This window comes from Vicugna pacos, chromosome 11 (genome assembly GCF_048564905.1).
Source record: "Vicugna pacos chromosome 11, VicPac4, whole genome shotgun sequence".
Lineage (NCBI taxonomy): Eukaryota > Metazoa > Chordata > Mammalia > Artiodactyla > Camelidae > Vicugna > Vicugna pacos.
The window spans coordinates 57347295-57371383 of record NC_132997.1 but is presented as its reverse complement, the minus strand read 5'-3'; the positions used below and the strand labels follow the sequence as shown (position 1 = coordinate 57371383).

Below are 24089 nucleotides of genomic sequence, written 5' to 3'. Positions count from 1 at the left end.
AGAATATTAATATGACTATCCTGCAGTGTTAGTTCATATTCTCTCCCTCTGTCTCACTATCTTCCCTCCCCTTTAACATTTGTCGAGCTTCTATTTTATCTGTGCACAAAGTAACAATAGGATTCACTAGCCAAAAAACAAAACAAAAAAAATGTAATTTCAAATAATTCAATAAGTGTGCAAAATTTACCAGCTGAGCATTTTGGAAGTCTCTCTTAGGTAGTATGTGGGCCTGGACTCAAATGGGTCTTCAAATGTTCCTAAAAACTTCAAAACATTGTAAAACAATGGAGGCACATTCTCCCCTGCCACACCCTGTTTGCACGTGTAGAATATGAGAGTGGCTGCAGGAAGGTGTCCTAGTCTGAGCAGAGAGCAACCCACAGGGCACAAGTGCCATCAGATCTTGCCTGTGTCTTTTTCTATCCAAACTGCTCATGGAGAACTAGTTTGCAGCAGGCAGTGGGTAGACACCAGAAAATTATTTGGAGGTAGCTGAAACCGGGCGAGCAGTAGCGAGACCACAGTCCCTTTACATTTAAGAATTTAACATTTAAGATCTCAAGAGTTCAGGAACATGCTGAGAGGTCTCGGAGGAGAGTGGGATGGGAAGTTGGGCAGAGTGCATGTAGCAATATTTGCAGGGCCATCATTTGACTCATTCCCTCTTGAAGATAAGGGCATCTCTGCAGGAATGGATTATCCTCCACTCCTGGTCACCTACACCAAGGAATCCTTTAGATATGTAAAACCAGACTTGTTTATTAGTGGGGGGCAAAGTCAGCAAGGAAAGAGATAACTTGAAAGAGGGAACTTGAAGCAGAAATTGACACAGGGTGTTAATGGCACTGGGAGATGAACCTGATAATGACTGGGGCCAGAGTAGGAGCCAATAAAACATTTCTGAATCCAACTCAAGGTTTTGCTGCCTTACCTGATTACCTGAGTGATATTCTCACTGCTCTGCAGGAGAATGAGGGGACACCTGGGTGCCTTCAGGATAGATGTGCCCTGGTAGGAGGCCATAGATCTGGACCATAGATTGCACATCCCTCCAGAGCTCAAGTCAGAAAAAAGCATATTAAAAGTTCCTCTTCTTTGAGCTCTGGAGGCAAAAGGCCTCAAAGGGAAACCATAATCTATTCACAGCGCTGGAAGCACAGTCAATTATATACTAATCTGTGGCAATTTTATATTCATCTTAAAACAGTGGACAGCATCACCACTTGGCTTCCTTAAGCATTTTATCATTATTATCTGTGTCTTTGCTTCATATACAACTTGCAGCAGACAGAAACTAGAGGGAGAAGTCTTTTAACAACAACAACAACAACAAACAACTTAATGGTTTTCTAGAAAGTGTAGGGGCGTGGGAAAACAGCATTTTAGGCAGGACTTAAAAAGGTTTAGACTGTTTTCCACCAGTCTTCAAAGTAAATCCATCTTTCCCCAACAGAGAATGGGGTGTCTTGGGGAGAGGAAAGACAAATGGGGAATCATAGGAGAGAGAGGAGATGAAGTAAAGCATTATTTAGGGAACTATTCCTAGACTAGCAGGCACACCCATATTCAAATTAACCCTTCTAAATGCTCCCCCTCCCTGGGGAGGCTTCTCAAGTCTCTCAAGTCACTGATGCCTTCTCTAAGGGCCCACAGCTCTGTCTGTAGTCCTCTATGTTTCACGGAGTTGAAAAGATTAATTTCAACATCTGTCCTCACATTTAGATTCTGAACTTCCCAAGAATGGAAAAACATGCCTTCCACGCGTCGGTGTTGCCTGCGCCCATCACTGTGCCTGACATAAAGAAGGGCTCCTGCGGTGATTGTTGAGTGTGCTCTTGTCTACATCGGGCCCTCTATGTGCCATTGACCCCCTGGAAGGATTGTAATCTGTCAGTGTGGAGCCGAGGGCCACCTGTCCTTGGGAAGTGAACACTCGTTGGATTAGATCTTTTATTTTCCCTGAAGTTACCATCTTTGTGATTTTTAACTTCTATATTAACACAAGCTAAAATTGTCCCAGATCATTGTTACATTTTAAGGATCAGTAAAAATATATTAGGAAGTGTGCTCAAAGCGTTGTTCTCATCCTGATACTCAGCGAAACGCAAAAGCAGACTGCCCCCCCCCCGTATCTACAAAAGTATCATGTGTACACACACACTCACACCTGCTGAAAACTCACAAAATGAAACCAGCTCAAGAGTTAGGGTGGTGAGATTGCAGCCGTAGTTTTTCTTTTTAGGAAAAATTGCCTTTATAGTGTTTATTGTGTTTGTACAAAAATAAATGAATAAATATACAAAGAAACATAAAATAAATACATCAGAAGAGAAGGGAAAACAAAAATCCTGCTTAAATGTCCAAACATCTGTAACTGAAAAGGAGCAAGTAATGTTTTTCTAGTTGCACAGGAAAGAACGCACTGTTTAGAATAATAGCACAACACTTGGGTGTGAGAGGTTTTAAGAGAAAGCATCTGAACTTCACGTTACCCCTCCCTTTGGGGTTGTGAAGTAAGGTTTGTTCTTGCCCTTCTAGTGGTTTGACTGCACTGGTCAGCTCAGTATCAGGGAAAGGGCAAGAATTTTCTGTCCATTTCTGGCTGATGACATGCCCATTAGTCATCTCCCCTCTCTCTCTCTACTCAGAAGCAGTAAATGTGCTGCACTGCACAAGGGCCCCAGGGAACTTCGGCAGGGCAACAGTTTACTGTTACCTGGCCTGGTTCAGGGTGTGGATCCTGATGCAGACCAAATGAACTCCATGAAACTCTGCAGTTGCTAAGAGACATAGTATCTTTAAGTGTCAATTACCATTTCCCTCGAAATAGGTCAAAAATCATCTATTGTTTAAGCTTTAAAATTTGCATGATATGCTAGATTGAAAATGACATGGATGAAAATCTTGACTTCATTTGCTAGCTGGATAACTAACCATGGCTAAGTCACTTCTCTGAGCCTCATTTTTCCTTCTGTGTTAACAGCGAGTGGTGACAGGGCACAATTTCATAAAAAGCAAAACACTCCACCTGTGTTAGTTTTTAACTATTTAATTCACACCAGACATCGGAATGTGTGTGAGACTAAAAACAAAAAAGATATCAGAATACAAATGATTGTCATAGGAGTTTCCCGTGCCTCTGCTTGTATTATTATTTTTACTGTGCTTGAAGTAAAGACTAAGATCTATGAGATGTAAACATGAGGTGATCTGAGACATCAAAATTAATATTTAGCTCTTAAAAAGGAACTTTGGAATGATTCTCAGTAATTATTCACTTACAAAATAATTAATAATGGTTTATTATTATTATGTAACATTGTACATTATAATAAGCAATATCATTAAGGATCCAGATGTCCTAGTTCATTTTAAGTGTGATTTAATTCACCAAATGTTGTTTTGAGCCCAATCTGTGAAGGCAGATTATTGCAGCGCACCAGGTATATGCTAAACTTTCTGGTGGACACTAGGAAATGAGACTTTAAACACCAGATAAGAAGGAATTGCAGTTGACCCTGCCATGGTCTATAAATGGATACCTCCAGTGTGTATTTACTGACATTAACAGTACAGCCCAGCCATGGGTGTGTGTAACTTTATGCTTTGGGCAAACAGAAAAAATCCTTTCCTTTGCTCCTTTCCACTCTGGACTCATCCTCTGGGTTGCACCTCCACACCTGTGTCAGGGACTTTCTGGTGGTCCCAGACTGCCCCTGGGTGCCTCTGTCTTGATTCCAGCTGGGCATGGTAATGACACACTCTTTGAGTCCTTGCTTTAGTGAATCCTTGCAGTATTCCTGCCCTTCCTGTCTTGAGCCATCCTGACTTTAAATAACCAAACAGCAGCCTCTTGGACTCCAGCTGCTTGGCCTTTGGGATTTGACAACCACAGGTCAGATCCTGATAGCGGCAGCAGCCAATTTTGGGAATGTGGGCAACATTACTCCAGCATTTGGAGACTTGATTTTCCTCAGCTGAAAAGGGGGATAATAACATTTATCGTGTAATTTTTTTGTACTAAAAAGACAGAGTTTTTAGCATGCTGTAAGCTCTTAGTAAATTATGAATGTTACTGCTGCTGATGTTGTTATTATTACTACTACTATGACTTTCATCACATCCAGGATCAAATTAGAAGTATTAAAACTAAATACCAATTTGGTCATGGTGCAATGATTGTATTACAGAACTTTGTGGCTACAGGTTTTATACATGTTCACATACAAATACATATGATACTCTCAAGGGCACATGGATGACCATCTGTATTCACATAGAAAACCCTTAGCTGAATAATTAAAAATTAATTTCTTTTGACTTTGGATCTAGAGAGGAGAAGACTTGGAGAGTTCTGGTCTCATTCTTCTTCTGAAATCTGAGGGGCCATTGTGTAGAGGAAGGTTTTGTCCCCAAGGGATAAACAAGATCAATATGATGAGAGCAAGAGAGAGATCAAGTTGGGTTCAACAGAAGGAAGAAATTCTTAACCATTTCAGCGGCCTCCAAAATGCAATGGATTGCCTCTGGATCCCTAATTCTTAAAGGGTTCATGTAGGAGTTGAGTGTCTACGTCTCAGGGATGTTGCAGATAATATTTCAGTGGCGGGGTTGTGGCAGGGTGGGTGGGGGGAGATTTGTTGCAGTGATCTCTCTGGTTCTCTGTAAAATTAAATAAAGTTTTACCAAGATATAGAAATTCTATGCTTTGTTTTCCTGAACATTAAAATAGATATAATGTCATTTACTAATCTCATCAAATGGGCTGCTCCTTATTAAAATATGCAAGAAATGGAATTTGCAACTATGCTACATAAACAAATATTATCTCTGAATAATAAAATATATAAATATAAAATAAACTTATTATTTTCAACTTTCTGAAGTAGCTTTGTAGGACCTAGGTAGGAGAAGAATATCTAAAATATCATTTAATTCTTTAAATTTTTTTAGTAATATGGACCATCTCAAAGACATGAGTAAATTACCCACTGTGAGTTATACGGACCAAATCTTTCAGAAATCCTGATAGATAATAATGCATTATTAATGATTATCCTCATTAAAAAAACTTCCATTTTGAGGATCTATATGCCATATGTGATTCTATCAGCTCCTTATAAGGTAGATATTTTTACTATTCCCACTTCACAGAGGAGAAAACTGAGGTTCAGAGAGATCTAGAAACTTGTTCAAGGCCACCCAGCCAAACATGGAACTGTCTGACTCCCAGCCCCTGCTCTTTCCACTGTGTCACACTTCTTCTCAACCACTTCCTGTCTTGCCTGAATAAAAACAGCTCAAGTCAAATGTCTAAACAACGATGACGTGCCCCTGTCACGCCTCCCAATTAAACCCTATAATTTCCAAGTCTGAGTTGGAAATCCTTTGGCTCTGTGTTCTTGGCTGGCTTGCCCAGGAAAATGTTTATTTTGAGATATGCCTCTCTTAGAATGGCTGGATGTTTTTGATGGTCTTTCATACAAGGACCACATTGAACTGGAGGTAAAGAGTTGCTACTTCATCTCATAACTGAGACTGCCCCTTTGTCCCCTACTCCCAATTTGGGGTTTGTTTCAAGGAGGGTGTTAAGGCTATTAGTAGGTCTGTAGAGACTATAAATAGAGCCTGGGCTTTAGCCAACTCATCGTGTTTATGTTTTTGGGTTGCATTGCAACCGTTGTTGGTAATTATAGACGCGTGGGTGAGGATGGGTACTGATGAACAGTTCCTCCTCCTAGTTTCCTCTTGCACAAGCCCAACACTGGGGGTGTCTGAACTCACAATCCCATCATGATGTCTAGTCACTGCTGTATTCCCTGGCTAACTCAAGTAACCAGGGAGGATGAAAGATTTTAAGACATTCCATCTCACCATTACAACCTGTGTTGTCAGTGCCTACTTGTAGACAGTAAAAGCAAGGCTTCTCCACTTTGTGATGACAAAGCATTTTCTACAGTCATTACAGATAAATGTGTAAAGAGGATTCATGGATCTAATTGAAATGATGATCCTCAAGGAAACTGAGCGAAATGAGGTGCAGTGTCCAGTAAATTGTTGTAATCTGTAATATAAGCTCTTTGGTACCCCAAAGGTACACACAGTCTCTTTACCAGTGAAGGGGGAGGGGTCACCTTTTCCAGCTCCTCTCTTCATTCTCTGGTGTGCCAAGAGGGAGGGTTGGTCACAGCCCCAAGGATGCTCCCTGAGCTGTCCATGTAGCTACCAGAATAGGCACATCTGATTATAATCAGTCAGTTAAACTTGGACTGTGCCAAAGAAACACTAATGGAGTAGAAATAGCTGAGAAAAATAAAAGAAAAACTGCTGCCACCTTCAAGGTACACACTTTGGAAGGCATTCTTTCCAACTCACCTATCTCACCCCATACCTTTGGGCAACAGCAGCAGAAAGTCAACTAGTAGGAAAGAGAAATTGGGGCCATCTGGGGTAGGGGGCCTGTCCAATTTCCTGTTACATGCCCCTGTCATGTCCTACCTTTGCCCCAACCTGTCTAACTCATATGCTCTGATGATAGGCTAAGTAGGTTGCTGTCCAAGCTGTTTAGAGGATCTGGCCAGGGTTGGGATAACAAGGTGCATGAACCCAAGAAGAAAATACCCATTTAGTATCCAAGGACAAGATTCTGAGGTCAAACAAAGCATGTGCTAGTTCATTTAAGCAAAAGGTAAGCAATGAAAGAAACTGTTCACAAAGGACCACATACTGTGACTCCATTTACACAAAATGTGTAGAATAAGCAAATCTATAGAGACAGAAAATAGATTAGCAAGTGGTGCCTAGGGCTGAGGGGCATAGGAAGTTGGAGGGATGGCTAAGGGGTATGGGATTTCTTTTTCAGGTGGTAAAAATATTCTAAAATTGATTGTGGTGATGGATGTACAACTGTGAATATGCTGAAAGCCACTGAAGTGTATACTTTAATTGGATGAATTGTGTTATATGAGGATTATATCACAATGAAGCCGTTAAAAAAATACATTTGGGGTGCTGACTATGAAATACCACAAATGTTGAGTAAGGAACAGTAAGATGAAGAATGCTAATAAGGGGTGGTCCGCTGGGCGGTCCTAGGAGGGAAGTCAGAGGTTTTATACAGTTTCAGCTGCAGCTAAGTATTTTGAAAAGAGCTGAGATGGATACTCCCTCCATGTAAAAGACCACTGAAGATCACAACATGACTACCATAATCTACTTCTCCCATTCTAGCAGAATGAATCTGTCTGAAGTTGACCCTGGTGAATCTTAAGCCTGTGATAGGATTATAGCTATAGAAAACTTAACTTCTTTTCATTTCCTGAAGCTTGGTTAGAAATTTAGTTTGTGCATTATGATCCTTAGGGATTATCTGCTCTTCCAGGTGGCAGTATTTTGCTATGTTTGCATTTTTTTTTTCAGGGCCTCACTCAAAGAATTCCAAAGTTGGCCAATCATTGGAGTAGGAAGGTAGTTTTAGTTATATTTAAGGGAAAACCAACATCATCCAGTATACTATAACAAATAATGAACAAGGAGCCATTTGTACAAGGTCTAGTCCTCGATCCTTGACATGAGACTTGTCATCCAGTATTTAGCATGGCTTGGTCCTTCTATAAGTCTTCAACCTCATCTCCTACTCTCTGTCTCATAAAGATTCAAAACTGTGTCCACAAATGCATGTCTGTGTTTTTGCTTATGTTATTCCATCTATCTAAAACATCCTTTCTCCTTTACACTTGGCGAATTCCTATCTGGTATTCAGGACTCTGCCAGGAAGCCTTCTGTGACTTCTCAGGATGGTCTGGGAGTCCTTCCCTATGGTCCCATAGCACCCTGTTTATACTCAGTCAACACATTTACCACATTGTAATTGGATTATCCATTTATCCGTTTGTGTCCCCACTGGTCTGAAGGCTCCTTAGGGCTCATTGCCATATCTCTCTGTCTTCAGTCCCTGGACTAGTTTCCAGCACTGAATACATTTTTTAATAAATGAATCCCTTTATTTCATTTCAGAGAGGCTATGCAGTAGTCACCTAGGAAGTTTGGCCAAAAATTTTGGCACCATTCCTCTTAACCCCAACTATCACCCTAATAATGAGGTCCATCCGAAATTATCAGGGAGTGGCAGGTATTCTTAGTGCCCACAAAACCTAATACAAGGCCAAACACACAACACTAGGTCCTCTGTGAACATTTGCTAAATGGATCTATTTACAGTCCTTGACTGTTAAATGTTAACTACCTTACAGACCACACTTTAAATACCTTAGACACTCCCACCTCTAAATTATTTTTCATACACTGAGTTCAGAAGTTCATTCATTAGCTGACAAAAGAACACTAGGCATTTTCCCATAATGGAACTGAACAACTGTTCAGTTTTGACAGCAGCACCATCTTGGTAATGGAAGATTCATGCAATTATCTGAATATTCAAATATTCATTTACAAAAATGAGTAGAAAACAGAAAAAGAAACTGCTGACATTAGTGAAAATAAGCAGAGGTCTCATCAATTTAATAAAATTAAGACAAAAATAGAAATCTTAGGTATGCTAAAAGTAGCCAGTCTTTAGCCTCAATTGGATGCTCCATGGAGAAGAGGTTGATTATATGTTCAATTATGAAGAAAAATAACAAATTAAAGAACATGGATGAAATTCTGGGACTGTAGTGTCAAATATAGTATCCAAAAGGCAAGGCATAGTTAGCATCTTTATAATTATTTTTTAAATCTCTGGAAGTCCTCTGACCTCTTAACCAAACCAAATAGCATCTACCTCTCTTGCTTGATGTCTATAACTTTAATTTTCATGTCTTCATGAATATATTATATATCAAATAGGGAAGTGACTTGTGTCACATTAGAGATTCTTAAAGCCTTTTCCAGTCCCCCAAAAACTTTGGAGGAATAACATTTAAGAGAAAATAATTGCCAACTAAGGACAAAGCTCAGAGATTATATCTTTTTTTTTAAATGCAAAATGTAGAACTAAAAACTTTTCTTTTTTTTCTTTTTTTTTTAAGATGTGTATGGTGATGGCTTTTTATTTATTTTTTATTTTTTTAGAATAGAATACTTATTTGCAGTTTATTATGCTTTTTTTTTACTTTTTTTTATTGAGTTATAGTCATTTTACAATGTTGTGTCAAATTCCAGTGTAGAGCACAATTTTTCAGTTATACATGAACATACATATATTCATTGTCATATTTTTTTTTGCTGTGAGCTATCACAAGATCTTGTATATATTTCCCTGTGCTATACAGTATAATCTTGTTTATCTATTCTACATTTTGAAATCCCAGTCTGTCCCTTACTACCCCCTGCCCTCTTGGCAACCACAAGTTTGTATTCTATGTTTATGAGTCTGTTTCTGTTTTGTATTTATGTTCTTTGTTTTTTTAGATTCTACATATGAGCGATCTCATATAGTATTTTTCTTTCTCTTTCTGGATTACTTCACTTAGAATGGCATTCTTCAGGAACATCCACATTGCTGCAAATGGCATTATGTTGTCAGTTTTTATGGCTGAATAGTATTTCATTGTATAAATATACCACATCTTCTTTATCAAAGATTATATCTTGACTGTAGCTTTATTGCTAAGTGATAAAAAGCACAGACATAAGAATTGAACACATCTAAATCACCTAGCAGTGTGTCTTGATCAAGTTACTTAATCCTCCAATCCACCACTTTATCTGTAAAGTGGTAATAATAATAGTACTTAGCCCATAGGGTGGCTGCAAGATGCAAATGAATGAACATGTTCAGTGTGCTTAGTCCAGTGCCTGGTCCTTTCTCTGAGCTTATAATACAGAAGCTATTCACTAGGAAGGAAGAAGGAGGTTGGAAGAAGAGATGGGAGGGACTAAAGTTGGCCTACTTTACAAATTGTCTAGGCCCCCAATGGATCCTGAGTTCTATTAAAAACTCAATGTGGAAACATTACAACTTCTATTACTACTACCGATCTACCCACTGGGTCATTCTGGCTTCTGCTGGGGTGAGTGGGAGTGTGCTATTTATTCACCTAGTGACTCCTTCCAAGTTAGAGAAGTTGGAAACCCTGACAGTTGTTCCACCGTTACTTCATTTCACCACCTCTGCACTCAGGAAGGTGTGTCTTTTGTATTGCTGTCACATTTGAGTTCTGATTGTTCAATTGTCTGAGGCTCCCACCTCTTCGAAACAGGTGATTACAAACTCTGCAATTACACAATTAGAAGAGGTTGGGTTTAGGATATGCTTTTATAAACAACTCAAGGGAAGACTAACTCCATGTGATGGATGCTGGGCACAACCTCCTAAGACACACGTTCACCACCCTGGGCCTCTGTGTTTACTCCCCACAACGTGATCAGGACTGTACCCCCACTTCCATTATGACAGCATTTTTGCCTACATTTTTCTTTAACAGTTTATTAGGGCTTAATAACATGACTTACTGTTGTTCAACATTTATTATTTATTATTTTTAGCCTTGCTTATCCAAGTATTTTGAGAAAGCCTTGTACTTCTAATACTGCATCTAGACCTCAAACGTCCTCAAGGAGCAAGCCCAGTTATATACAATAGAGAGAATTCGGAGGAGGATGTGGCAGCAAAAAAACAGAGGAAAAGGAAAGAACGATATAAAAGAAAAACTTTCAAGACTGTGATGCCAAAGTACCCAGCCCAGGGCCTAGAAAGCAATGGGAAGTGCTTGGTAGTTTAAAAGTCTGCAGTCTTTCTTGTCCCATCAGGCTGCCCTATCCATTTCACTTGTGAAATACCCTTCATAGAAAACTAGTAGTCCCATGAAAATCATCAGTCACAGATATTTCAGTGAAGTTTTCCCCTTTTCCTAGGCAAACCTTCTGAATGCATTGCCAGCACTGAGTCTCCATTTCCGTATACCCATATGCTTCCCACCTACACTAATCTGATCTCATGCCCACCGCCCCACTGTAGCCCCACCATAGCTGCTCTCCTTCAAGATCACTGATGCCTTATCCAGGGGGTGAGGCTTTGCCTCACTGGCCTCCCTGAAGTATGTGACACTATCAACATGTCTCTCCGTCTTGAAACCTCTTCCCTGCCGTCCTTGACATGGCTTTTCCTTCTTCTCCTTCAGTTTCCCTTTCTCGCCCCTCTTTCTTTGTCCACTGCTTTCAGCTGAAGAGCTGAAGCACCTGTCCATGGCTCTTTGTTCTCACAGAACATGGCCATACTCTGTCACGGTTTTAAGTACCACTAACATCCAAACAACTTTCATTATATTTTTCTGGTCATCTCTGACATAGCTTTTGAGCTTCAGACCCATATAACCAACTGCATGCTGGGCCTCTCCACTTAGGTATCCCACAGGTGTCTCAAATTCAAGATGCATAAAACTGAATTGATTCTCTCTTACACCCCCTGTCTCCACATCACCTATAGTCATTCAGATCAGAACCCTGGGTGTCATCTTAGATTTCCCATTTTCTTTTAACTTTCACTCCTTCCCCTGCTGCGTGTCCACTGAATCTTGGGAATTCTATCTTTCTAAATCTTCTCTAATCTTTCGATATTCCTACTGCCTTAGCCGCAACCCTCAAGTCTTTCTTGAATTCCTTTAATAGCCTCCCAGCTAGTTTTCTGCCTCCTGTCTTGCCATCTTCAGACCGATTCTCCCCACAGATACGCATTTCTAGAAATGAAAATCTGGTAAGTCATTACCTCACTTAAAGCCTAGCCATTGGCTCCCCATTGCTTACATGGTAGAATAAAAACCCAATTACAGAGCCTGCCAGGGGCTTTTTGATCTGACTGCTGTGTTTCATTGCTAGTATTCTCCCCTCCCACTCTCCAACTGTTATGTTGGCCATCAAACTTCTAGAAAATCCCCCCATAGCATCATGCTGTTCCATGCTTTTCCATGCTGTTCCATACATTTGCAAATGCAAAAAAAAAATTCTTTATTTGCCTTTGCATTTCATTCCCACCTAGACAAGTGTCTATTTGCTCACAAAGGCCCAGTCTACGTATTATCTCTTTCGTCTTCTCTGACTTTCCCTCTCCCCAACCTTAGAGAGATGACTACTTTCTCTGATCTGCCCCAGTATATCTGTCAGGTATCTATGACACTTATTTACATGTCTGCCTCTCTGCTAGGCTGAAAAACTTAAGGGTGGGGATGACGTCTTATGAGTCTTTACTCTCAATTCTGTGCACAGGGACTGCCATAAAACAGGTGTTGATTCCATGTGTGATCAATAAGAGAAGACAGAGCCTTGTTATCCTTCAAATCAACTGGAATTGAAAATCAAAAAAAGGCACCTTTGATTGCTTTAGTTTCAGTCTTAGCTCCGGCTGAGCATCTCAGAGCAGCTTCCTGAGCCTCTACCAGTTCAGAAAGCATCTAACCTGCCATGAAGTGTGCACTACTTTTGCTGAGCAGAAGTCAACACTGATCCAGCTGATAGGGTGGCCTTTGCCTCCTTTTGCCCCAATCCCACACCCTACAAATTGTGCATCTTAAAGGTCATGATCATAGACAGTCCTTATCAATCAAAGCATCAATAGAGAAAAAAAAAATCCCAATCTAGGATATGGTGAGACATGTTGGTTTCAAAACATTGCAGATTGTTAAATGAGTAATGTTAGTGTGATCTCAGAATAGTAAACACACCCCCACATGGATAATGATATTAGCTGCATTATCTGGAAAGGAAGAAAGAAAAGTAGCATTTGGCTGCAAGGACCGTGGAAGAGATGTCTGTACAAGTAATTCAAGTTCTCTTAGGGCAGGTAAATTGTGTTTTTCTAACTGCCTCCCTCCAATGTGGGCACACACATTCCCAAATCAAATCTTTCCTCTGAGGTGGGGTGTGAGACTTGGGGGAAGTGCAGGGAATGGGGGAGCACACATATAGAGGAAGAAAACAAAGGCCTTCATTTTCTAAAATTGTCACTCACCCTGATTGAGAAAGAGTTTCTTAAGAATTGTGAATGTCCTATTCAGGAAGTTACACTTCATCACACGGCTTAATAATCACCCATGTGCTTGTCAGGGATTGGTTTTTCCCTTCTGTGGTGAGAGGATGGCCTCAGGGAAGCTTGGACACCTTCCTCAACAGCCTGATAGTCATCTGAATGCATCCAGCACCCAACTTCCAACATGTCTGAGTGCACTGGTCCTATTACTTTAATTCACATGGAAGACTCACAATGGGGTGGGGTGAGGTGGGACAGAGGTTCTTCTGCAGTGTCCTAGGGTATATTTGGAGCCAGATCAATGCTCTGCCTCAAGCAGCCTTTTCTAAACTAAAGCAATTTGCAGGAGTACTGCACACATATCAAGTTAAACAAAATTGCATTTTCTTTTCACCTTCTAGATCACTTGCCTTTGCTCCTTCTTTCTCTGGTGCCCAGTTCTTCCCCTAGGATCCAGCATTTTTAGGGCCTCTTATCCTTAAGGAAAACACCCTATCAGCTAATTCACTCCAAGATATTAACTCAATATGACCAGTGTTTACATTTAGTAGAGACATGAGTACTTTACCCAAAGGAATGACTCTCTAATAGTAAAGTCTGGTCCAATCCTGGGAGTTGGTGGGACTTTTCAGTGCCTTTCAAGTTCTACCATATTGGTAACTACTGATGATGAGGGCATATCAGCATGATCCTCATGCCTGGGTCATACTTCATGTCCTGACAAAAGGCTGCTAGCTTTTTTCATGGTTATTAAGTTGCTTTTATGCAGTGCCTGTTTTAGCTTTTTTCAAAAACACTAGGCAGAATAAGTTAAATCCGAAGGGTCCTTGTCTCATGCACAATGATCCTTAGTATATTGGCACTCCATCCTAAACTTCTTTGACAGAGGAGATACAGGCTGAGGAGGGAGAGGGAGGTTATCATCACATGAGCCCTTAGATGTGACAATTTCTAAAACTGAAGCCGTCTGGTAATCTTAGATACATGAAGGTACTCTTTCATTCATTTATTCAATAATCACTTATTAAGCTCCCACTGCATGCCAGGAATTGTTCCAGAGATGCACCAAAGAATGAAACTGATGAAGTCCTGTCCTGGAAGGGCTTAAAGCTGGAAATTGGTTTAAACTACTTCTATCCGTCTCCAGAAAGCAGAACTGGGACAAATGGGTAGGAGTCTCAGGGAAACAGATCTCTGTTTCACAAAACATATGACCAAATATGGAATAGTAATGAGCTCCCCATCACTGGAGGGGTTCGAGAAGAAGATGCATGACTGCTTGTTGCAGAGATTCACACATGCATTGTCTTCAACTATTTCTTTTGGCAGCAGGTATCTTTTCTCAAACAAAATTTTACCTGCAGCTCCAATATATTAAAAAGCAGAGTTGCTGTGGTTGAAGTGGCAAATATGGATCTAGAGGCCCCCCTAAATGTCACTCTGTCCGCTTAACCCTAGATATCCACAAGCCACTGGATGAGATGATCATGAAGCTCCCTGCCTACCCTAGAATCATGGGGGTCTGTGAATCTAAGCATGATGGCATGTTTCTCACAGAGTCTTCCTCTTCATCTTCCTCTTCCCCATTTCCATCTCTTCCCAGGATAGAGTCTGGTGAAGTCAGAGAAAAGAGGCAGAGGCTCCACGAATATAACAGGACACAATGAATGCTATCTAAGAAAGTCAATATGAGCCAAAGATGTTGTTTTGCTCGAGTGGACCTAGAGATCACAGCACAGTCCCTCCGGCTCCAAAAAGAGTCCACTGCCTAGGATCCTGATCCTTGAGGGAAGGCCAACAGGCTCCAAAAGACAAAAAGGACCTTGGGGGAAGAGGACCAAAAACCAGAGAGCGAGAGAGAAGGCACTCACAGGCCACTCATTAAAACATGCAAGAACTCATTTGCACCATTTGCTGGTGACCCCACATGTATTCTTTACCTTTTAGCACAAGGTTTACTTTCTAGCAATGGACTATCTCATCATACCCTCTCAGATGTAACAGGTGTGACTAAGGGATTGCACATTATTCTGCAATCTGGAGCAGAAAGTTAGAGAAGCAATCTCCCTTCAGATTGGGTGCCTGGAAAGTCCCATCCCCACTGGGCACAGTGTGCTTGGAAAGAAAAGCCTTCGGCAGTTCGGAGGACTCTGGGCTAGCAGCTATTCACTGGTTTGAGGCTGGTGATGGGATGTGGGAGAGGGGAATCTGGCAATTAGAAACAGAATTTGAAATCTTCCTAACCATACAGCTACCACACAGTCTCAGGTTTGCCCAATCATAACCTTATCATCCTCTTAAGAATTTTCCTGACAGCTCCAAAAAGTTCATTCCAACTGGACTCACCTCATCAAGTCTCACAGTCTACAAAGTTGTGAGGAAAAAATAAGTGAGTCAGTTGAGCTTTTGTGTAAACCCACGATTTTCCAAAGTGTGTAACATGTATGAAACATGATTTGTTGTGAGATGTTAATAGGTGTTAATAGAATTTTGAAGAGTACTACTTCGGGACACTCTGCTTTAAACAAAACCAAGCAGGTTTCATCACTGCAGGATTTTTCAGAGCCTTGAAAATGCTGGTATGAATTGTGACTCTCTGAGGAAATACAGTACACAGTATTTTCTAATTGTATTTGAACTCCAAATACTTTTTGTCACAAGCCAACTTAAAACAGTCCATTTTCCTGAAACACACTTAGGGGAATGATGTCATAAGCCAAACACTTAACCAAATTATATGAATTTAGAGTTTTATCTTTTACTCATGTAAGCCAATATTTCCAAAGTATACCAATGTCTTATGCACTATTTTGGGAGAAAAGATTTCATGTAGATGAATTGTCTATATAACTAAAGCCTCAAACACCAAAACAATTAAGCCATTTTATCTGAAAATCTTTCTAAAGTATACTACACACATCTCTACTTCTGATTATGAAAAACAAAACAATACAATTCTGAGTATAAAACTATACATATGCTTATTTTTAAAAGCTTGAAAATTTGGAAAAAGAAAAATAAGGCAAAAGTTACTCACAAGCCTGTAACTCTGTTAGTATTTGATGTAATTTCTCTCATCCTATTCTGCATTAAATTTCTGCTTAAATATAAAATAAATAACACAACTCACTTAATATTTTCTATGTCATTAAACTTTCTTTGAGATACATTTTAATGGCTCTATTACATAGTCTGCAATATAAATGTATCATACTTCATTTAACCATTATCTCCATGGGATAAATCAGTTGTTTTTATTATAAATAAGAATGAACATCTTTTTTTAAAGAAATCTTTGTCTCTATTTCTACTTCTTTTGAATAAATACCTAAAGATAGAATTAATATGTCAAAATATATAAATATCTATAGGCTCTTTATACACACTGTAAAATTGCCTTCACAGAGGATTTGTATTATTTATATATACCCAGCAACTTATGAGAGTGATATTTTGATATTTTACCATACCCTCACCTACATTAAATACTATCATTTTTTTAAAAACCCGTGTTAATTTGGTAAGTTAAAACTGCCATAACTGTTCTCACTTTTCATTACCAGTGAGTTTAAACATTTATACATATACTAATTTACCTCTGATATTTTGTCCTCCTATGAGCTGTCTACATTTAATATGTCCATTTTTCTTCTTGATTTGTGTGAACTCTGTTAAGCTTATCAATGGTCATATTTTTGACAAATAATTTTCACAACTTGCTGTTACCTTTTAACTTGGCTTATGATTTTTTAACACCTAAATATCTGTTTATATTAAAATATGGCTCCCTCCTTGTTTTCATTTCTTCCTTTGTTTTCATGCTTAGAAAATCCTTTTCTCATTCAGAAATCAGATGAATACTCACTAGATTTCCTCTGGATGCTTTATAGCTTCATTTTTTAAACCCCTTTTTAAAAGTATGGTGTGCTGCTTGCTTTTAAAACTGAATAAAACATTTTCTTAATGACTCAGGCAGTGTCACAATTTTGAACAGTATTTAAAGTTTTGAGCCATAAAACAGAACACCCTTAAACACCACCGAAATGGATAGAGAATTTTCCCCACTCTCTGTGACCTCAGACTTCTGTGATTTGCTAGTTCTGTGGCTGATTTTCAGTTTTCATCTCTTCTTTTGAATTAGGCTTTCCACTCTCATTTTGTATTATAAACACTATTGTGTCTATTGTTTGCCACTCACAGTGTTCCTTACTCTGAACAGCTCATACATCATATAACCATACTTGTATTACCATGAACTAAGGATACAGATAGTTGAGCCTGGGTGTGGAAGGCAGAATAATGGCCTCCCAAAGACGTTTGTGTCCTAATTCCTAGAATCTCTGAGTGTAGTGTGCTATATGGCAAGAAAAAATTAAGGTTGATCAGCTGACCTTGAAGTGTGGAGATTATTCTGGATTATTGAGTGGGCCCACTGTAATCACAGGGGTACTCAGAAGTAAAAGGAGGCAGGAGACTCAGTTTCAGAATGATTTGGAATGATAAAGACTTGACTAGCCATTGCTGGCTTTGATGATGGAAAGGGGCCACAAACCAAGGAATTCAGGCAGCTGGAAGCTAGAAGCTGGAAAAGGCAAGCAAATGGCTTCCCCGTGAGAGTTTTCAGAAAGGAATGCAGCCCTCCTGACAGCTTGATTCTAGCCTAGTGAGACTCATTTCAAACTTCTGACCTCCAAAATTATAAGACAATAAATTTGTGTTGTTTTGGGGCAATCTGTTACAACAGCAATAAGAAACTAACACATGAGGCCTATAAGTCTGTCAAACAGAAAACTGCATGGGCTTTAGCACATGACCTTGATGTCTGCTATTTTGGCTGCTCTGAGGTTTTATTTTCCCCACTCTCCCTCCTAATTATTTCCATGGTTGCTGGAAGTCCAATCTGCATCTAGATCAGGGCTTAAGTAAGGCATTATTATTTTACAAGAATTGGCTCCTACCAATGAAGTCACAAACAATGGGTCATAGGGTGAAGTAGAAGGAAGCTGCAGAGACAAAGCATTTCAGAGAAATCACAAGGCTGGAGTTTCTGCTCATTTTGGAAGAACAGAGGGTCATGTCTCCTGGACTGGGTGAGAGCATCACTGTTTAATTAACATCTGCACTGGGTCAGATAACAGTCACTGTCTTTAGGTAAAATCCCCTCTGTCTCTAAAATGCTGGGTAGTTTGTAAGCATGAAATACAAAGAATCCACTTAGCAGAGTCTTCTGGGAGGTTAAATAGATTTTGTGACACCAGGAGCCTTGGATCCAGACTGAATTATAGAGCATGAACTAAGTCAATAAAAATTCGGGTGCTTCTCAAGAATAGTATGCAAACAAGAATAAAGGAGGATCAGGAAAGAAGGTGCCAGCATTAGGCTGAGGGAACTTGACTCAAAAATGCATCAGGATGCTTGCCCAGTGGCCTAAGTGGAATTTACACTTACATAAATTGTTGTGATGGACAGTGAATAAAAATCTGAAGAGTGTGTGTTATTTATCACTGCATTCCTAATGTCTACCACAGTGTCCTGTATGTGGTAAGTGCTCAATAGACTCTTGTTATGAGAATGAACAAATTAATGAACTTAGTAACACTCTGCTATCTTTAACCCCTCTCTGGGACTAGTAACAAAGATCTAACAACTGTATGGAAACAAACTGGAAAACCTACAAGAAATGGACAAGTTTCTGGAAATATACAGTCCACCAAGATTGAATCAAGAAGAAATAGACCACTTGAACAGACCAATTACTACAAATGAAATAGAATAGCAATAAAAAACCTCCCTACAAACAAAAGTTCAGGATCAGATTGCTTCACTGGGGAATTCTACCAAACATACAAAGAAGAACTCACACTGGTCCTTCTCAAACTTTTCCAAAAGACTGAAAAGAAGGGAGTACTCCCAAACTCACTCTATAAAGCCACCATCACCCTGATAGCAAAACCAGACAAAGAGAAAAAAGAAAATTACAGGCCAATATCATTGATGAACATAGATGCAAAAATCCTCAACAAAATATTAGCCAACAGAATCCAACAGCACATAAAAAAGATCATATGCCATGATCAAGTTGGATTCATCTCAGTGTCACAAGGATGGTTCAACATATGCAAATCAATCAATGTGATACACCAAATCAACAAAAGAAAGGACAAAAATCACATGATCAACATAACGCCATTTGCAGCAACATGGATGCTCCTAGAGAATGTCATTCTAAGTGAAGTAAGCCAGAAAGAGAAAGAAAAATATCATATGAGATCACTCATATGTGGAATCTAAAAAACAAAAACAAACAAACAAAAACAAAGCATAAATACAGGACAGAAATAGACTCATGGACAGAGAATACAGACTTGTGGTTACCGGAGGGGGGGCGGGGTAGAGGGTGGGAAGGGATAGACTGGGATTTCAAAATTGTAGAACAGATAAACAAGATTACACTGTATAGTACAGGGAAATATACACAAAATGTTATGATAAATCACAGAGAAAAAAATGTGACAATGAGTGTGTATATGTCCATGTATGACTGAAAAATTGTGAACACTGGAATTTGACACAACACTGTAAAATGATTATGAATCAATAAAAATGTAAAAAAAAAAACAGACATATGGATCAATGGAACAGAATAGAGAGTCCAGAAATAAACCCACAGACTACAGTCAATTAATCTTTGACAAAAGAGGCAAGAATATACAATGTAGAAAAGATAGTCTCTTTAGCAAGTGGTGTTGGGAAAACTGGATAGCAGCATGTAAGTCAGTGAAGTTAGAACACTCCCTCACGCCATACACAAAAATAAAGTCAAAATGACTTAAAGACTTAAATATAAGATGAGACAGGATAAATCTCCTAGAAGAAAACATAGGTAAAACATTCTCTGACATAAATCTTAGCTATGTTCTCCTTAGCTATGTTCTACCCAGGCAATAGAAATAAGAGCAAAAATAAACAAACAGGACCTAATTAAACTTACAAGCTTTTGCAGAGCACAGGAAACCTAAGAAAAAGAAAACAATAGCCTACAGAATGGGAGAAAAATTTGCAAATAGTGCAACTGACAAAGGCATAAATTCCAGAATATATAAATAGCTCATACAACTTAATAAGTAAAAAACAAACAACCCAGTCCAAAAATGGGTAGATGACCTAAACAAGCAATTCTCTAATGAAGACATTCAAATGGCCAATAGGCACATGAAAAAATGCTCAATATCACTAATTATCAGAGAAATGCAAATAAAAACTACAATGAGGTATCACCTCACACCAGTCAGAATGGCCATCATTCAAACAGTCCACGAACGATAAATGCTGGAGAGGGTGCGGAGAAAATGGAACCCTTCTACACTGTTGGTGGGAATGTAGTTTGGTGCAGTCATTATGTAAAACAGTATGGAGATTCCTCAAAAAACTAAAAATAGACTTACCATATAAGCCAGCAATCCCACTTCTGGGTATATATCTAGAGGGAACTCTAATTTGAGAAGATACATGTACTTCAATGTTCATAGCAGCACTATATACAATAGCCAAGACATGGAAGCAACCTAAATGTCCATCAACAGATTACTGGATAAAGAAGTTGTGGTATAATTATATAATGGAATAGTACTCAGCCATAAAAAAGAATAAATTAATGCCATTTGCAGCAACATGAATGGACCCAGATATTGTCATTCTAAGTGAAGTAAGCAAGAAAGAGAAAGAAAAATATATGATATTACTCATATGTGGGATCTAAAAGAAAAGAAAAAAAAGGACATTATGAACTCATCTACAAAACAGAAACAGACTCGCAGACATAGTAAACAATCTTATGGTTACTGGGGAAAGAGGTTGAGAAGGGATAAATTTGAGAGTTTGAGATTTACAAATTTCAGCCACTATGTATAAAAATAGATTTAAAAAAAAAACCAAGTTTTTTCTCCATAGCACAGGAAACTATATTCAATATCTTGTAATAACCTTTAATGATCCAAGGAAGACATACAAATGATCAAAAAGCACATGAAAAAATGTTCAATATCACTAATTATCAGAGAAATGCAAATCAAAACTACAATGAGGTATCACCTCACACCAGTCAGAATGGCCGTCATTCAAAAATCCAAAAATGACAAATGCTGGAGAGGCTGTGGAGAAAGGGGAACCCTCCTACACTGCTGGTGGGAATGCAGTTTGGTGCAGCCACTATGGAAAACAGTGCGCAGATTCCTCAAAAGACTAGGAATAGACTTACCATATGACCCAGGAATCCCACTCCTGGGCTTGTATCCAGAAGGAAATCTACTTCAGGATGACACCTGCACCCCAATGTTCATAGCAGCACTATTTACAATAGCCAAAACATGGAAACAGCCTAAATGTCCATCAACAGGTGACTGGATAAAGAAGAAGTGGTATATTTATACAATGGAATACTACTCAGCCATAAAAACTGACAACATAACGCCATTTGCAGCAACATGGATGCTCCTAGAGAATGTCATTCTAAGTGAAGTAAGCCAGAAAGAGAAAGAAAAATACCATATGAGATCACTCATATGTGGAATCTAAAAAACAAAAACAAACAAACAAACAAAAACAAAGCATAAATACAGGACAGAAATAGACTCATGGACAGAGAATACAGACTTGTGGTTACGGGGGGGGGTAGAGGGTGGGAAGGGATAGACTGGGATTTCAAAATTGTAGAATAGATAAACAAGATTACACTGTATAGCACAGGGAAATATACACAAAATGTTATGATAAATCACAGAGAAAAAAATGTGACAATGAGTGTGTATATGTCCATGAATGACTGAAAAATTGTGCTGAACACTGGAATTTGACACAACACTGTAAAATGATTATGAATCAATAAAAAATGTAAAAAAAATAACCTTTAATGAAAAAGAATATGAAAACCAATATATTATGTATCTGCATGACTGGGACATTGTGCTGTACACCAGAAATTGACACATTATAACTGACTGTACTTCAATAAAAAAATTTTTTTTAAAAATCTAATATCACTCCTTACTAAAAGTTTCCAATCTTAACATAAAAGACTAATTCATGCAGTCCTAGCTCAAGTTATCTTAGGATGACAGAAACATAATGAGGATGTATTTTATTAATATACTAGACTTCTTTTCCAAAGGAGGAAAAAAACTGGTTTTCTCTGAGTTATAATTTTGGGATGATATTTGAGGAAGAAAAGCAAAATGGTCAGAGAAAATAATAATTATATCTTAATGTCATAATTTAATATGTAGTTTTAATAACGCATGTATGGCATTTAGAATACAGTGCCTGATGTAAATGCACTCAACAGATGGTGACTTTCATCTTATACTTCATCATTTTCACATGTTCTTCAAAGATTAAAACATAAAGCTCAGAAAAAGTCAAAATTATTATTATAAGATCAAAGATACACAGGTTTGCTAATTCATGAGACAGAAAAGTAACTAATTGGATAATGATGAGGCTACCTTTACATGTTTAGACTGGCATATATGATATGAACAATTATAAAAATGAGAGCACTGAGTTACATATATTTTCTTGGCTATGTTCATTACTTAAAGTATCACATAGTGAATCTGCTACTAAAGTAAAGAATATTTCTTCAAGGTGGTATTAATACTGTAATTTTTGAATATGTTTATAGGGTCTCATTCAAATAGAACATTTTAGGATAAATAAACCAAAGGACAGATTTCACTCAGAGTCTAGAAACATAACCACCAAGATGAAAGGTAACATAGAGATCAGATAGATAAGACAGTGTTGATTAAGCCACATCCTTAAGATAATAAAATACACTTTCAAAGTACTGACTGGAACATTTAAAGATTCATAGGGAATTGCAGCCACACTAGACCCAAAAGTAAGAAAAGATCAACTCTTCTAAAAAACAAAATAAAATAAAAAACACAAACCGATTATTAAAAAATCCTCCCTCCCAATAAGGAATTCTGACTCCATGTTTGCTGTGATGGAGGAGGAGAGAGGTCGGATCCACTTGCTGCCATCAAGAAAATGATAGGATGAGTGTGGGTCTGAGGTTGTCAGTGTAGACTAACTAAATGGTCTACATTTAATGACTTTGTAGCTTTCTCTCTCTTGATCATCAAAGAAAGGCGGCAAATGTACAACTTTAAGATTACCGGGTTAGAGTTCATTCCAGCACTTCTCTCCAAAGTCCCTAGATATGCCGATAATCTGAGCCCTTGTTCTTGAGAGAAATGCAGCATCAAGACCTAAGTGATACCATCTGAGGTCGAAATTGATTTTTACAATTGATGTGAGCGCCATTTTCCAGTTCATATTTGTAGAAACCTACCAAGAAGACAGTAGGTTTTTTGTTTCTCAAAAAAAAAAAACCAAAAAAAAAACGACTTCTGAGCCCTTGGAAAAGAAGTTGCTGACACTGGCAGCTGGTGTGGGGTCGCTGATAAAGAGCTGTGCCAACCAACTGCACTTTGTTTTTGTTGGAGCTTTTAGAGCCTGAATTGAAAGGGGTAGCACAGACATGTATACTGATTTCTGCAAAGCATTTGACAAGGTCTCTCATAATGTCCTTGAAGAAGCTGTGGCCTGGAGGGTAGTACAGCTGATGGACTGTTATTTCAATGGCCAAAGATCACTGACCATTGCGACTGACCAGGAAGGAGTCTCTCCTCTTAATGCTTCAAGGCAACAAGTCCTTTCCTGTCCCCCAAAACTTTGATCAGAAGTTCAGCTGAAGCCTGGATTAGATTATCCAGCATGCTTACTACCATCAGGAAGAGTTATAATTCATGATCCTGCTGGCAACCAGGCAAAGGCAACAGAAGATTCTCAAGGTGCATTATTAGTTTGGGCCCCAGGGAGATGTTGTCCAAATCTAGCAGCACATCAGAAACACCTGGGACTATGCTGAAAAACACAGACAACCAAAAGCCTTACCTCGGGCCTTCTTAGCTAGAATTTCAAGGGACAAAGTCCTGACATTTGTTTTTGTTTTTTTAAACTACCTAGGCGATTCACAGGCAATCAGCACAGTTCCCACTTTTAGAATCACTGCATTTATGGGATTTAGTAAAGAAGCTTTTCCGGGGTGATAAATAGT

The 24089-nt window shown here is 38.8% G+C and overlaps 1 long non-coding RNA gene across 15 annotated transcripts in view; it reads right to left on the bottom strand.

Moving 5' to 3' along the window:
- Positions 1-24089, bottom strand: part of LOC107034545 (uncharacterized) — a 428538-nt gene that overhangs the window by 267041 nt on the left and 137408 nt on the right. The gene's annotated exons all lie outside the window — the stretch shown is intronic.